The 12,504-nt window shown below is 27.6% G+C and overlaps 1 long non-coding RNA gene across 1 annotated transcript in view; it reads left to right on the top strand.

The window, feature by feature from the left end:
- LOC111634022 overlaps nt 1-11,628 on the top strand; it is a 59,163-nt gene extending 47,535 nt beyond the window's left edge. Inside the window, exons 3-4 of the long non-coding RNA XR_002758132.1 lie at nt 2,230-2,393; nt 11,448-11,628. This is a non-coding gene — a long non-coding RNA (uncharacterized LOC111634022). The remainder of the gene's footprint in view (nt 1-2,229; nt 2,394-11,447) is intronic.
- The last annotated feature ends 876 nt before the right edge of the window (nt 11,629-12,504 follow it).

Genomic DNA, 12,504 nt, shown 5'->3' with positions numbered 1-12,504 from the left:
TATTTACAATTTTATTTATGAAGTAATAAAACAAATTCAAATCTTATAATTTCAAAACTATCTTTTTTACATAAGATTGATTTTATTAGAAAATTTTTCTTTTTAAGAAGTTTAGCTGTTACCTAAGATGATAGTTTAATTATTGAATTTATGATTTAATAGTTTGTTTAAATATGTTTAATATTTGAAATAAGATTTATAACAATATAATTCTGATTGATAATGAATCATTTAGAGAAAGATGAAAATAATAATGATTAAAATCATTTTTTTAAAAGTTAAAATACTTGTATAAATATACTTTAAATTCAGAAATTTTATGTTAAAAAGATAAGCTGAATAGCATTCTAGGAAAACACTGATTTTTAGAGTTTATTTAAAAAAAAAATTATATTTGATATAATTACATACAATTTTAGTATACAGTTGTGACTCCCCTATAACACTGTTGATAATTCCGTTTTATATGAATTTCATGTTGTACGAGTCACTTAGATTTTACAAATACGTGAGCCGTTCACAGCCCGACACACGCATTTGTAAAATCTAAGTGACTCGTACAACATGAAATTCATATAAAACGGAATTATCAACAGTGTTATAGGGGGGTCAACTGTATACTATATTAATAATTTTTAGAATTTTAGACAGAAATAGTTTTCATATGTTATTTAGCATACATTTGAAAAACATTCTAAAGTTTATGCTAAAATTTCTTCACTCTTTTGTTTAAAGAAAAATGACCAAATAAAATAGTATAATTTGAAATTATCGAATATTTGATAATTACAATTAGAACAAATTTTAACTGGAAACTTCTAAAGCTCTTATATAAAAATAACTGTAAACTGTTTTTATGAAAACAAAATTATCATTTTTTGTTAAATAAATTAAGTCAGTTTATAAATTATAAATAGCTTCTTACTTAAAGACTCTTATATAACTTTATACGTGTATTTTTCATCACGGATCTGTTTTTATTTTCGGTTCTGGGTCTGATTTTGACACTATGATAATCTTTTTTCACGAGGAATATTTTAACATTATGTTATTCAGATGAACGACTGAGCAAAAATTAATACGGTAGACCATTGATTTAATGGATTTTGGATTTAATCGTAAAATTTGTCCCAAAGGAAAAATTTAGAACATTTTATTTGTGGATGGTCTGCTGAAAGATTGATTAATGAGTAATAAATTACTCAACGTATTGTACACTAATAATATTTTATTCATACTTATATGTTATAACAACATTTAATACATCTTGTATATTATAAGTTTGTTACTAATATGTTTTTAAAACACATTTGATTTAATGGATTTTTGGCAACAGTGGACACCTTTTCCTTCAGTTAAGTCCATTATAATAGGTTATTGATTTATTTAGATTTTGTAATAAGTCTTCAAAGATTAACTAAAATAACAATAATTAATATAAATATGTGCATAATAATTATAGTTATAGTTATAAATGTTTTAATAATATATTTAATTCTGAAATTGTAATTTGAAACTAATAATTTTACATGCACATCTTCAAAATTAATTACTTTTTATTAATCATATTATAATGCATATGTTTAAATTTGTAGTCAAACATTTATTATCATTTTACATTATTATAATAAATTATTAAAATTCTTTCAAACGACGAAAGTAAAAAGTTAGTTTTTCAAAAGTTTTAATTATAAAGTCTTTCGTATATTATTTCTATAAATTGTATGTATTATATATTTCAAAGAAACTAATAAGGAAGTTCTTTTTTATTTAAAACTGATAGGCTTGGTATTCACTATTTTGAAAGGAAATTAAAGTGTTCTTGTAGATATTTTCATTTATAATTACAAAATTTAATTTGTTAAAAAGAAAAAAATAACAGTTAACTATATATTGTGTTGAGTTATTTTATGGAAATAGCTGTTTGTACAGAATGACTTGGAATATTTGGTTGACACACCTTATAATAAATTGTAACAAATATTACAAAACAGCAATTTTTATTATTGATTTGAGAAGAAAATAACAATGCGAGAAGGTTTATTTTTTGATTACCTAAATAAATAAAAAAATAAAATAATTATTTAATTATCATTACGAATTACTTAAGTGTTTAAAGATAATTTTAAAGTTCTGCAGTAACAAATATTTTTTACTTTTAATTGTTATTTATTACTTAGTTCTAAAAAATTTTAATATTTTTTTATATTATTTTATTTTACTTTTTAGGAATTTGGTATTCATTGAATTTGGCTGATATAACTGGCCTTTGAAATAGGTCCATCTGAGTGTGCGTGAAATTTGAAGAGGAGGTTTTCTGATCAAGACGTGGTCGGCACATATGGACAAAAAGAAGCCTGGGATCAAAAGGCCCCGTATGGATAACCCTCCTAGTAAGACATGTCATATATGTGAAGACAAAGTTATTTATACAAATTGGATGTGGAAACACTGAATGGAAACTAATGGAGAAGTTCTATAAAAATGAATTTTATTTCAAAGGTATTGTACAAAACAGAAGTGTCATCTAACATGTTACAGGGAGGCATTACAGTTCAATGCATGGAAAATACCATACTGTCACAGTTTCCAGTTTTTAAGAGAAGCTATTTGTTATTGTGCTTAGATCTCATTCAGAGTTTCAGCAGTGGTTTATCTATTTGTCTAAATTTAGTGTATACATTCATTTTCATAGATTATTTTATTAGTGAAATCTTCTTCAGCATTTAAATTATGAAATAACAGTTTTTGTGGCTGTTTTAAATGCATTGACACGTTCCAGTGATATTTTTGAAGATAAAACTTCTAAGTTTTTTAAGGTATATATATATATATATTTCTATCCCGAAGCATATCAATGTTTTTCTGATCAGTAGGATAAAATATTTAACTATGTATGAAAATATTTCAGTTTCAAATTTAGCTTTTATAATCGTCTGGCTTGAAAAATTTATATCTATTACTGTTCATCACTTAATAAACTTTATATACATTTTAATTAACCTTAACAAATTAAATTAAGGTAATTTAATATAATAATTTTTCTAAAAGATAGAAACCAAAGAAACAGATTACTGATATGTTCAGCTTTACTACTTACAGTTTTCATTGTTTTAGATACAAATGTATGTTTTCTTTTATGTCAAAAATGTATCTAATTGTGCAATAATGGAAAGAGATTTTCTGTTCTTTATTGTTCTACCCTTTTTATAAATTGCAGCATGTTATAACTAATTTTAAATAAGCTTTAGAACTTTTTCACTTCTCAAAAGAATTATTACATAATTCATAATTTTATTTTACTTTTTTTTTTATTGAAACGAGTTTTTAAATTAATTTGTTCTTAATAACTTCCCGTTGTTTCTTTTTTTCATGCAATCACAATCTATGTTTAAAAAGATTGATTCACAGGTAATATAAAATTAATGCCTCCCAGTAAATTTTGATCAAACTGATAGTGAAGTTGGCTGGTCTCATTCTATCAACTTGGAATTTTTCCTTCTATTCTCTAAAGGTAACATTTAAGAATAATTGGTAGATTAGACTTCTGATCAGTTTTTATATTTACATATATATAAAAACTGATCGGAAACAGATCGTATGTAAATGCAGATTTACGAAGTTATCCTATCCTGTTGATAGATTTTTATTACTTTTTATTAGATAGTTAAATAGTTAGGGATAAATAATTAATATAAATAGTTTCAGAAGATAGTAATCTTGAAGTAAGTTTTTAAAATAAACATAAATCAGATTAATTTAATATTTCCTGCGTACGTCATGTCAACAATTTTTATTATTTTGGTTTTTTAATAGTTTTGCTAGACAATTAATATTTATATGTATATAACAAAATTCGTATTGCAAAAGATTTGAGACAAGTCAACTAAATGATTATTTCTTTTGTCAAGCATTGATCCGTGCATACTTATTGTCATTGTCTAGCAATTTTTTTTATTATTTAAAAACAAACTAATTGCTTGTTTGCAATACTTAAAATGTACATTTTGAAATAAATAAATAACTCACAATAAGTTTTTATAGTCACTTCTCTATTTGGTGTTTTCACTTTGAACAGAATTTTTTAATAAAAGTTAAGAAATTCCAAACTAATTGAAAGTTTAAAATAGCAAAAATTTAAAACTTATAAAAATTTGCTAAATTTAAAATTCAAGATTTTACAATTATCATATTTTACAGTTTATAAGATGCACCTTCTCTTTTATCACAGAATATTTAGAGGAAAAAAGTATTTCCTGCAGCCTACATAAGGCCATTTGGGGAATTCATTAGCCTACGGGAAATTGTAACTTGCCGCGTAAGGCACAGTAATTTTTTAAAAAATTATTTAATTTATTTATAAAAGTTGCATCTTATATGCTGTCAAATATGGTAAGTTATAATTTTAGAAGTTTTTAATAATATATATATATTGATATAATGAAATATATGATTATTTATAGTTTAAATTTGTATAATACTGCTAAAATTTTATTTTAAATATTGTCATAACGCTCAAATGTTAGTTAATAAAAAAATTAAACTGAAATATATAGAAAACTGCCATTTGAATGCTTTGTTGAGTTACTTGATGAATAGTTTTTGTTTAATTTTGTTATATATTTAGTTGAACCTATTACAGAATTAAAAAACAAAATCAACAAGAATAGCATATATTTATAAAATTTATTATAGCATAAAATTACTAATTTAGAGTGTTACTTGATTTTGTAATTTTTTAAATTAGTTATAAATGTGCTGTGTAGTTACATTAGGATATTTTTGTGGAAATTCCAAAGACGTTTATTACATATTTGCTGTACAAGTATAGAGAAAAATTAAATTGTATTACTGTATTTGTGAATTTGGCTTTTAATGCTGTCGACATAAAAGTTTTCAATAACACCTTTTGCCTTTAGGCATTAAGAAAGTCTTTTTCTATGCCCACGCTCATGGGTCGTCAGGTAATAAAAGATGGGGTCTGACGTCCAGTTCAAAAACCACTCATTATGAAAAGTTCTGATGGTTCAACTCAAACTCTTATGTGCCTGAGAACAGTAGTTGACGCTCACTGCCTTGGCCATCCAGTTGTCAAATGAACAATGGAATTGTTTTTATTTTACTACAAATATTGTGTATATTATGTTGCAGCTAATTAATTGTCACCATCTATCAGCATATTAAATAACAGAATATTATTAACTAATAAAATAATAGTAAAACAATTAAAAAATGAACAAATGAAGTTGGTATTAAATAGTAATGACTATTTTAATAACAGATATTTTTTTGACTTTATTTTATATTGCTTTACGAATTATCATAATGAAAATAATGTATTATTCACATAAAATTTACACTGACAAGTGAGTATAAATGACCTAATATCGTCTGCTTAATCATAATTATTTTTATTTAACACAGAGATAATAATGTTAATTATAGTGGTAATGTATTTTAAATAATAAACCGAAAACTTAATTAACTATATGAATTGATATAAACAGTGAAATATCCAGCTTTAACAACAACTTCTTTATATATATAAAGTCTAAGAAGCAGACAAAAAAAAAATGTAATATGTAATTATTACATAGGATGTCCAGGATGAAAACTATTAATAAAAAATTCTTGTAAATTAGTGCAAAACATACAGTATAAATGAAAATTTGTTTTACAGTAGAGAATAGAAAATGCCAAGGTTATACGTGCGTCAATAAATTTACATATGTGCTTGGTGGTGCAACTGATGTCCAGGCTTTAGTTGATATCCCATTAAGTATTTTTCCAGCATCTTCAGAGTGAGTGTCACAAACAGCATAAACCTTGACATAAATTTACCAAGTCTACTAATAATGTTTGGTACACAATGTTTGTGAAATCGAAAATGGGGAAAAATCAAGCAAGAGTTAGATCTGGGAATCTAGGAAACTTTGCCATGGGTCTGTCATGTCCAATCCAATGCCTAGAAAACTTTCATCCAGATGAGCTCTTGAATGCGTAGCATAATGATGGGGACTCCATCTTGTTAGAGAGAGAATATATCTGGTATTTGATGAATGACAAACTTTTGTAGTTCTGTAACATATCTAAGAAAACATCTCAAGCAAAAATCCTTTCTACAAATAAGAATGGGCCAATGATTTTATGCACATGGTGGCAACATCAAACATTCACTTTTGGACTATCTTGTTGGAGCTCTCTCATTGCGTGTGGATTCTCAGATCCATATATTGTACAGTTATGTCTGTTGATCAGTCCTAAGATGTGAAATGTGCATTCATTGATGAAAAGTACCTTTTTAAGAAATTTTGATCATGAATTTGCCTTTGACAGTGACAATGCGTTGATTGAGTGTTGATTTTTCCAAGTTTCTTGTCCCAGAAAAAGAGTTATTGCATATATATTTTGCACTGATTTATAACAGTTTCTTATAGGTAATTTTTTCCCCAGATACCACGTATTTCAAATTTTCATATTTTAATTTTCAATGGAATGTATAAAAACTGATTCAAACACAGAAAATGTCCATTTATCTAATGTATCTTTTTAATGCCAAATCATTTAGAATAGAAAAGTGATATATATCAAGTAATGATTTTAACTATCAGCAAACATTTCATTTGACAGTTTTTAATGAATTTAAATTGTTCATGGCATAATCAAATTCGTGGAATCATTTATGCTGCTAATTTATCAGCAGCTGTTAGATCAGCTTAGCTGGTACATTGTTGTGTTATTTTCCAATTTGGTAGTTTAAAGTCATTGATACCTGTTATTTTAGATAATATATATATTTTAATGTTTTGTTTTGCTAATTTTTTTTATAAAAATAGAGTCCACCATATATATGTATATTTTAACTTGATTTGACAGTTTATAATTTATTTTCAGACTGATATTTAATAACAACAATCTAAGACGATCTTGTTTAGACATTTTAAATATTAACTAAAATAGATTTTTAGATAAATAGAGAGAAAAGTAATGTTATAAATAAAGACTAATCATTCATTCCATTTTTGATGAACTAAAAATAGATTTCGTATATCTTAAACCTGTTAATACAATCTTTTTTATGTTTAACTTTTGTTACAAATTTTAGATATTTGTTTAGAGGAAATTTTATTACGTACTTATGAAATGCGTAAATGATTTAAAAGTTTAGAAAGACTTAATTTGATGTTAATTATCTAAAACAGAAAATTAAACCATTAACTAAATTATCTAAAATAGACAAAAAAAAAAAAAAAAAAANGTAAATGATTTAAAAGTTTAGAAAGACTTAATTTGATGTTAATTATCTAAAACAGAAAATTAAACCATTAACTAAATTATCTAAAATAGACAAAAAAAAAAAAAAAAAGTGTTTAATGGTGGATTTGAATTGCCAATCTTTGTAATATGACTAATAGTCTTTCAGCTGAGTTAATTTGAAAAATATTTTGAGTCTTTGTAACAGTTTAAGGCTAATGTCAGATGAGTGTGATCATCGGTTTTGACGCATGTCATGGGATTGCAAAAACATACGAGAGCAGTCAGACAGATGCAGGTGTGAAAAATCATGTTGTGCGGCACGGGTGGGCCACTGGATTGTCTGTGATAATCTTGTGACGCTGTGCACTGGGAGATACACTTGAAGCCTATGGTTATCAGACGAGTATGAAAAATGATGGAAGTGGTAACATTGTTTCAAGGAAATACTGGGTCGGTGTTGTTCCAGCTGAAGGGTGTACGGTACCTGAGTATTTTAAAAAATGGACATTGATTTAAATAAAATGATTGTACAAATTAGTGAGGGGCCAGAATTGAGAGAAACTTCATTTGAACTTTACGAAAACAGAAATAAGAAAAAGGAAGGCCGGTTGCAATACCCAATATTGCCTATGTCTTCTATGTCTTTTTGTTTTTAAATACTTCTGTACATAATAAAAAACAGCATATTGCAATCTGAGATCCATATCAACGTATGCACGTCTGAAATAAAGCTGATTATTAATGTGCTCCATGAAAATTCATGGTGGCAAATATGGTGGTAAATTTAAAAAATAGCATCTGCGTGTTTTCAAGCTCATCTGACATTAGCCTAAACACTACATACCATGCATACATCTTCCAGCAAATAATATGTGTTTGAATAAAATATAATACGGAATGTTTTCGGCCTCTTTTAGGGGTTGCATCAAACTTTACAGAATGTTAGAGAATCTATTTTAGAACATTTTTTAAAATTGTATTCTTTTCGACGTCAACTTGTTTTCGAATATTTAACACATATGTGTTAGATTTTATGTATACTCTACAAATTATTATTATACAATAAGAATTAAACAAATTGTTATGATGAAGATACATGTGCATAGTACAAAAACTTGTTTATCTATAGTATCATCTTGTAATATTGTGTATCTGCTTCCCTTTAGAGGGTTATCAACCAACGACTGCCATGTGGCGGATATTGTCTCAGTCTTTATTATTAATGCACTTTCCATCGATTGATGCATTAAAAAATTTTCAGAATCCCAAGGTTCTTAGTTTTTGAATGTCAAAGACAAGACGATTGACACCTCGAGCTTGCTCACATATTGAGCCAGAGTTGTTACTAGTTTCTTATTAGAGACATCATGTTGATGTTCTTTAATTCTGCAGGTCCATGATCTCTTAGTAGAGCCCATGTACATAAGATTTCTTTCAAAAGAGGCCAAAAACATTCTGTTTTGTATTTAATTCAAATACATATTACTGTATTTGCTGGAAGATTGTATGCATGGTATGTAATGTTTAACTTAACTCTATTCCAGCTGTTACAGACTTTTGGCAATTTTGGTACAGAGATAAACTAACCAATTAAACTATAAATTAATTTAATGTCAATATTTGATTTGGGAATGATTTAATTTCTTCTAGAATTAAAAAATAACATAAATAATATATACGGTATATAAGTCATTGTCAGTATTTCTCATAGTACTGTTATATGTATGTGTATACTCAAAATAAAAATTTGGAAATAAGTTTGTACGTTTTCTAGATAATTTGTCTTTATGATACTCAATAAAAAAATTTTTTATCTTTTCAAAAATATAAGTGGGCAATATATAACAGATGTTATTGTAAATAATTAATGTTTGCTGATGATACTTTAATAAAAAATAAACTAGAAGTTAACTTTGATCTTTTCTGCAAACATATGTTTCATTGAGAAAAAAGATCTGTCATTAAACACTTTTAGAATTTTTATTTTATTTTTAAAGCTTTTTAATTTTCAAATAACTTTGAATTGTACGATATTTTTTAAATAATTTAAAATTTAGAAATTTTGGGGAAAAGTTTTCAGAAATATTTAATTTACTTATTTTCTGATCATTGAACTATAATTTCAACCCATTAATAGAAAACTTTGGCAAACCTTGTCTATAAAGAATTTTTGATTGAAAGTTATATTATCAAAGTAAAGGGACAGCTTTCAGTGGGACAATGATAAAATTTAAAGCATGGGTCCAGCAGGTAATGGTTGATATTGATCCCTTGGGTCAAATTAGTTGCGGATCAGTTTAAATGGTTCATTAAGAATTGTTAATCCAGTGGGTTATGTATATGACAGGTTCAAGGTGTTATAAATTTTCACAAATTTTGACTTTGCTTTAAAAATGTAGTGATAGAGACCACTCCATGTACTTAGTGAAGGAAACATATTGTCAGAAATGTGACTATGTCACTGTGCGTTATCAAAAAGGGACACTTGAACTTTATAAAACTCCCAGCACCTCAGCTGAGTACTGTGCATTGCCTGGCCAAAATAAATGAAATGATATATAGATCTCTATGAAAACAGTGTGTGAATTAATATTGGTTCACTAGATTTATTTATTTTTATTAACTGTATTAGCAAAAAAATAAAACATGATGGTCGATAAAAGCTCAATGACCACTGAAGGGGTTGACAGTTAAAACAGTTTGGGGGACCCCTAGTTTAAAGAAACTTTTAGTACCTTATATGTCCTTGTCTTGTCTAGATACATGTGGTTCATGGAGTCATATAGACACTATGCTATCCTGTGAGAGATTTGCTCACGGATATTGCAACTGCTATTCCAGATATTTCATATATACAGATGGTCAAAGCTGACTTCCTATTTGATTCCACAAATGCTCAATAGAGAACAGATCTGGATACCAGGCAAACCAAAAAAAGTGTGGCAACACAACAGACGCATTTCTGGAAAACCCTAGCTTTGTGTGGTATAGCATTATCTTGCTAGAAAATCATGCTTATAGATCTTCCATGAAAAACAACATATTATCATCAGGATTACTTGACTGTAACACTTTGTCATTGATATCTGACTGTCATACAGAATGGCTCCTCAGACCAGCACAAAATCAGTGAGGGCATTAAGCTGCTGCTCAGTAAAAGTGGAATTGAAGTGCTTACCTGTGGTCTTCCATGTTATAACATAGTGGTTGTCTGTTCCCAAACAGAACTGGAATTCGTTACTGAAGACAACACACTCTTAATCTATGCTTCTCTGTCATGACACAATTGAGATGAAGCTGATAACATTAGGGTGTTAATGCCAGGATGTATAGCAGTTGTCTTGCATGCAAATTTTAGTTGCTTCTCAATGGTGTGGAAAGATAGAGGTTCTGTAATGGCCTTGCACCTGTCTTTGGATGGCGGGCAGACACTGTTATAGCAGTCATGCTTGTCTTTTGATTAGGCAATCATCTTTCCTGATCTGTCTGGGATGTCCAGAGACTGCCTGCCCTATGTGTGTGCTCTGATTTATTCACTTCCCCAATATCACTTCATAATAAGATTAGAATGGCCCAGATGTCTGGCCATTCTGCCAGACATCTGCTTTCTTAAACTCCACCTGAAAATTCTGAACAAAATGAGCTTATGCAAGCCTTTTTATAGGCTACTGGGGGTAGCAATTTTAAGGCACTTTGTAGCATTATCTAATGTACAATCATTTATACACTCATCCAAGATGTAACAGTTGACAGACAATTCTATGTGCAGTACTTTTTGTCAGTGATTGTATAACTGTTACTTGATTATGATAAATTTTTATCATATTTTTTAATAGAAAGTATTAATATCTTTATTCTAAATTTTTAATAAGTAATTTTAGTTCATTATTGATTTTATTTTAATTTTTACAAATTATGTATTGTAATAAGGATTATATTGATACATTTAAATATAAAAATTTTTATAGTTTACTAGATAATATTTAGATTAAGGTGTTTGGGATTGTTTTTCAATGAATTTTCATCATAAAAAGAAATTTTATACTATATATTTGTTGAGATATTGATCAATAAAAATGTATAAATCACTCATTTTAAATTTTAAGCATTAAAATTATCTTTTAAGCAAGGAATATAAAATGTTAATTATTTGTCTGTTTTTCCACTTGGTATTTTGGATTGTTTTGCAGTTGGTGCCCGTGGCCCTATTACAAATGGCCCCATGCACACCCGTCCCTTAGTGGCACTACTTGATGGTAGGGATTGTTCAGTGGAGATGCCAATTTTGAAGGATGTGGCTACAGTGGCCTTCTGTGATGCCCAGTCCACCCAAGAGATACATGAAAAGGTAATACATTTTATTTTGGTTCCTTCAATTATGTTATTTTTATTTCTTTTTACTTTATTTCAAACTAGTAAACAACTTTGTAAAAATCAAATATAAGTATGTATATCTATGTATTGGGAGATAGGTGTAAAATGCTGAACTCATTTCAAAAAAGTCAATACAGAACAGAATATATATTTAGTTTATTAGTATAGTGGTACCTCATACTTTGAATGACTCTAACTTCAATGCTTCAGAGTTTGAAAACTAAATTTGACAAAAATTTGCCTTGGAGTTTGAACGATTCTTTGAAGTTCAAACTGTGCACACAATGAAAAATGCGCTGAAAAAAGTGTAAACATAATCTATTGTGCATCCAAGTTGTTTCACTTATATGCCTTTTGTACTTTTATTGCTTTATTTTTGGTGTGTTTGGTTATATATTGTGTGTAATTTTTTGTTACTCATCGATTTTTTTATGATTTCTTACTGTAATTTTTCTTCATTGACAGCCTTTAGACATCCCATACTTTTTTTATCCTTCGGTTCGAAATTTCTTGAACAGTATTTTTTGAATGTTCGAAGTTTAGTAGCATCTTTCCCATACACATTACGAATTGCTTTTATTGTCTGTGCGCTATTATATCCTTTCCAAAACTTCAAAGCATGTGCCCAATAGGCATTTTATCTGAAGAAATTTCAATTTGATGTTGTTCAAGCAAAATGTGAAGAAATAAGTTTAAATAATCTTTTAAACAAAAAATAAAACAATCTGAGAATAGAAATAATGTGAGAGTGTTTGTTATAATATATATGTGATTTAATTATAACGTTCAATGTTAAGTAATGACAGCTGTTAATAATGCGCAAAAACTTTCTGTTGAACACAGTATAACTATTACTTATTAACCATAGCATTC

This window comes from Centruroides sculpturatus, unplaced genomic scaffold, assembly GCF_000671375.1.
Source record: "Centruroides sculpturatus isolate CEXI.00-Female unplaced genomic scaffold, Cexi_2.0 scaffold736, whole genome shotgun sequence".
Taxonomy (NCBI): domain Eukaryota; kingdom Metazoa; phylum Arthropoda; class Arachnida; order Scorpiones; family Buthidae; genus Centruroides; species Centruroides sculpturatus.
This window is presented reverse-complemented; position numbering and strand designations above follow the sequence as displayed.